The sequence below is a fragment of the Lemur catta genome, chromosome 10, assembly GCF_020740605.2.
Source record: "Lemur catta isolate mLemCat1 chromosome 10, mLemCat1.pri, whole genome shotgun sequence".
Classification (NCBI taxonomy): domain Eukaryota; kingdom Metazoa; phylum Chordata; class Mammalia; order Primates; family Lemuridae; genus Lemur; species Lemur catta.
Genome location: NC_059137.1, coordinates 36197814 through 36202898, shown reverse-complemented (window position 1 = coordinate 36202898; position 5085 = coordinate 36197814).

The window sequence follows — 5085 nt, the reverse complement described above, 5'->3', positions numbered from 1 at the left end:
GGAGGCCCTAGGAGAGGAAGAGAGATGGAGGGACGGCTGGTTGGTGGAGCAGTCAGAACTCACACAACATTTATTGATTAAGCTCGCCGTTTTATATGGGTACAGTTTATAATGCCTCAAAACAATCATAATAGTAACATCAAAGATCACTGATCACAGATCTCTATAACAGATGTAATAATAATGAGAAAGTTTGAAATATTGCAAGAATTACTAAGATGCGTGACACAGAGACATGATTTGAACTCATGCTTTAGGAAAAATGGCGCCAATAGATTTGCTCCATGGGGGTTGCCACAAACCTTCAACTTGTAAAAAATGCAATATCTACAATGTGCAACAAAGTGAAACTTGATCGAATGATGTACGCCTGTGTTTATCAGGAATGCAGAGGGAATTTTATCAAGTGTTTTTTTTGCCATCTGTTGAGATGATTATGTGCTTTTATTTTTTTCATTTATTTATATAACTAAGTACAACAATAGATTTTTAAAAGTATGAAACCACCCTCACATTCCTAGAATAAATTTTATGGATGGCTAGTCTCCTAATATTCTTCTAGGGATATAAATATGTTATTATATTTATTTGTAAGGAATTTGAGACTTATCTGTATTGTTTTTGTGCTATGGTTGTTAGGTTTGGTATCAGGGTTATGCTAGTTTTATAAAGGAAATGATATAAATTAAAAAAATAAGAGATTTCTTTCTCTATTTTTTGAATCAGTTTAAACAGCTACTATTTTTGTTTTTAGGATTGTTTTCTTTATCTTTTTTCTTTTAAAAAATAGACTTTAGTTTTTAGAGCAGTTTTGGGTTCACAGAAAAACTGAATGGAAGCTACAGAGATTCCCCCCACTCGGCCTCCCCTATATACATTTGTTATAATCAATGAACCTACATTAACACACAATTATCACCCAAAGTCCATAGTTTACATGGGGGTTCATGCTTGGTCGTGTATATTCTATGGGTTTGGACAACTGTATGATGACATGTATCCACCATGATAGTGTCTTATGCAATAGTTTCACTGCCCTAAAAAATCCTCTGTGTTCTGCCTCCTCCCTTCTTCCAACCCCCGGCAACCACTGATCTTTTCTCTGTCTCCATAATTTTGCCTTTTTCCAGAATGTCATATAGTAACACTCGTCATATGCAGCTTTTTCAGATTGTCTTCTTTCACTTAGTAACATGCGTTCTTCCATGTTTTCTCATGACTTGATAGCTTGTTTCTTTTTAGCACAAAATAATATTCAATTGTCTGGATCTACCACAGTTTATTTATTCATTCAGCTACTGAAGTACATGTCATTTGCTTCCAAGTTTTGGCAATTATGAATAAAGCTGCTCCAGCCTGAGCAAGAGTGAGAACCTGTCTCTACTAAAAATAGAAAAATTAGCCGGGCATCGTGGAGTGTACCTGTAGTCCCAGCTACTCAGGAGGCCAAGGCAGGAGGATTGCTTGAGCCCAGGAGTCTGAGGTTGCTGTGAGCTAGGCTGATGCCACGGCACTCTAGCCTGGGCAACAGAGTGAGACTCTATCTCAAAAAAAAAAAAAAAAGAATAAAGCTGCTATAAATACACATACGTAGATTTTTGTTGGACATAAGTTTTCAACCCATTTGGGTAAATTCCAAAGAGTATGATTGCTGGATTTTATGGTAGAGCGTGTTTAGTTTTACGTGAAACTGTCAAACTGTTTTCCATAGTGGCTGTACCATTTGGCTTTTCTTTATCCTTTTAATGTTAAAATTTCACCTGGATATGCGTAGATGATCTGGCCTCTTTAAATAATTTGCCTACTACTAAGTTCACCTTTTGATCTAAAGACTTAATTCTTCAGGCCAGGAAGTTTTCTTTATTTCTTAAATGACTGTTTCTCCATGGGCTCTGTTCTCTGCTTGTAAAATATCTATTGTACAAGTATATTTGATTTTTGGAATTTTCTTCTGTTTTGCTCTCTTTTAATATCTTTATTTATTTATTTTTTCAGGGTTATAGGGAAGATTCCCTTGTCTGATTTGGTTTTTAATCTAAAACAAACTTCTTGCTTTTGCATATTTTCCCATATTCATATATAGGTTGACCTTTGGAATCGTACTCAGAATATAAATTAGGAATTTTACTGTTTTTATTTTTTAGATTCCAGTAACCCTAGTGATAAGGATACAACATCTTTTATCTTTTTTCATATGTCTAATAATTTTTCTCTATTTGGTCACTTTCTGGAGGGACCTAGATCTAATTTATTTGGGATTCGAAACGGCTTCTATAAAAGATTACGTAGATCATTTTCAAGCATGTTGGTTCCAGACAATGGGTAAAGAAGAAATATTGATTATAGTTTAATTTTCTAGACTGGGAGATCCAATGGGCCATGATTAGGGCAGGCAGAACTTCCGAGAAGAGGAGAGAAGTTGGCTGCTGTGCTGGGCAACTTCTTTTCAGCGTTTGCTGAGGCAGCCTGAGGTTGACTGGAATAATGTCTCCCTTCTCTAACTGGCATGAGCACCTGGGTTAGGGAGCTGCTGGCCAATGTTCCTGCTTTTCTGTGCAAATCAAAAGACGGGCTGAACCTTGGCCAACTTCTCTGTGAGCAGACACTTGCAGTTCCCAATGTTGCTCAATTTGTTTCCTGCCTGAGCCCCCCTCACCCTTGTTCCTAGTTCCAGCTGTCTGTTGTAGGCTTTAGGGAGGCTCCTCTGGGCCATATCCTCCGTTACTTCGCAGGAGTGCCCTTCCTAAGTCATATGTCCATCAACTTGGTTCCATTTGCACTCTATCTTGTCGAAATTCATTAAGCTTTACGCAACTCTTTACTGATTTCAGGTGTGGAATAGTTTCTTTCATCTTTTAATTTATTTTTCCATTTCAATGGGAATTTGGAATACAGAGGAGTTAAATGCATGAGATCAAATTATGATTTATAAATAAGAATCAGGGTATCGTAACTTTCAACAGAGTACAGAACTGATTTATTTACAGTGTCACCACTAGGTGGTGCCACCAATTAGTGAAAACAATGTGATTGCTATTGCTGCACAAGCAAGAACCACCTGCAGCTAGTACAAGCAGTTTGTGAGCTCGTCTGGAACTTGTAAGCACTTGTGCATATGTACACGAGTGTGGGGACACACAATTACTGCTGTAATGCTGATTTACAAGCGTACACATGCATGCAAGTATATTCACAAGCCTGTGCACCCTGGAAAGCATGAGCATGAAGCTAAATGATAAGAGCTTATCCATCAAAAGGCTTGCCCATCAGCCGCATGGTCTGGAACTCCTGTTCCTTAGCGAGGAAAGCTGCTTGCGGAGTGTGTGGAAGGCCACACCCTGGGGGAGAAAGACAACGACAAGGCCACAGAACAGCTTTTCTAAGGCAGAGAATCCCTAGACATAGCCACAGTTTCTCTAAAGTCATTAGTCCTGCAAGCCCTTGTGTCCAGTCAAGCTTCCAAGAAGGTTTCAGTCACTTCTGAAGTCACTTGGAGGACTGTAGTCTCAATGCCTGGCCCCCTCGCCCCGAGTGCCCAAAGCATCTAGGAAAATGTCTGCCTTGGGATCCTGTCCTCTGTCTAGATGGGACCTGCACCTAAGAAAATAGATATCGTGGGGGGGGGTCCCCCAATCCCTGCCCCTCAGGCTCATCCACACCCAAACATCCTCTTCCCGTCGTCTCTGTGGAAGGCCCCCAGCTGATCTCAGGCTCTCGCTCTGGACAGCCCCCTCGCTGCAGCACTGATGCTGTATTGAGTACCTGCTGTATACAATAGCCCACAAAGCTGGGGGAACTTATGCATGTCCCTTCCCTTCTCTGGCCTCTGTTTCTCTATCTCTCAGTGAGGGCTGGGTCTGGGTGGTTCCAAGGGCCATTTGTGCTGACTAAAGTTCAAGTCCACGGGTTGCAGGCCCCTGCCCCCACTTCAGTGGCTGGTGTGGAGTGGGAGTCTCCTTGGAGAAGTTCTGAAGAAGAAAATTCCATTTGACTTCCTCCTCCTCCTCCTTAGAGCAGACTTCCCTCCTTAACTTCCCCCACAGGGAAGGCAGCTGGGCTCCCGGGGGCCCAGCAGTCTGCAGGAGGAATTCTTACTCCAGCATCATTAAAAGTTCAAGTGACTTCCCCCAGGGCCAAAGAAGCCCTGAGATTCATTAGACCCGCTGCCCCGCTGAGCCCAATTTGGTTGAAGGGAATGCGTAGCCTTTTCATCCAGTGAGGGTTTGCACTAAGGGTTTAAGGCCTCCCTGAAGGAACGCTGCTAGGATTGAGTCAGACGGGGAAGGGTCCCTGGAGGTCACCTCTTGCCCTGGGACTCCTACAGAGGAGGAGACAGGCTGGGTCAGGGGAAGGGGTTTGCCCAAGGTCCCTGGGGTGGAGTTGCTGCCAGAGCGCGGAGCAGCCTTGCTGGTGCCTGCAGACATCCCTCCAGGTGGCAGGGAGATGCGCACAGGCCCAGGGGGAGCCTGGAGGGAGGGGCAGGGACACAGCCTGGAGGACCCCCTGGGGAGCCAGACACAGAGCTGGGGCTTTGGGGGCCCCACTGCATGAGAGGAAGAGCTTCGAGAACAGCCCAACAAGCACGCAGCAGAAAGGGCTGCCCAGGGAGAGTGAGTGCCTGTCCCTGATGCCTGGGAACAGGACGGGACTCAGGACCAGGAAGGGGAGGAAAGGGTGACTGGTTAGATCCTGGCCGCTCTAATTTCTCCACCAGGCAGGACTGGCATTCACGGCTGCTGGGCAGGGAGCGTGGGACAGAGCAAGGGGCATACCCTTTACGGCCAATTGAGACTGTCGAATTGGCAGCCGGAGGCTGGGACTGGGGCCTGGCCTCTGAGCCCAGTGGCCTCCTTCCTGGCTCCCAGCAACCTTGGGGCGACTCCCAGACCCTCTTGCCTCCCAGACCCAGCAGGGCAGAGGACCTCTCCGGAGGGTGAAAGTCTGCCTGCGCTGCCTCCCTGAACTCAGGATAATTCACTTGACAGAGCCTGACTCTTAGCCCCGGAGGACTCTGCAGGCTACAGGATGGGAGGGTGGGAATCACAGACTCTCAGATGACAACATCTCCCAAGTAATCTAGTCTGA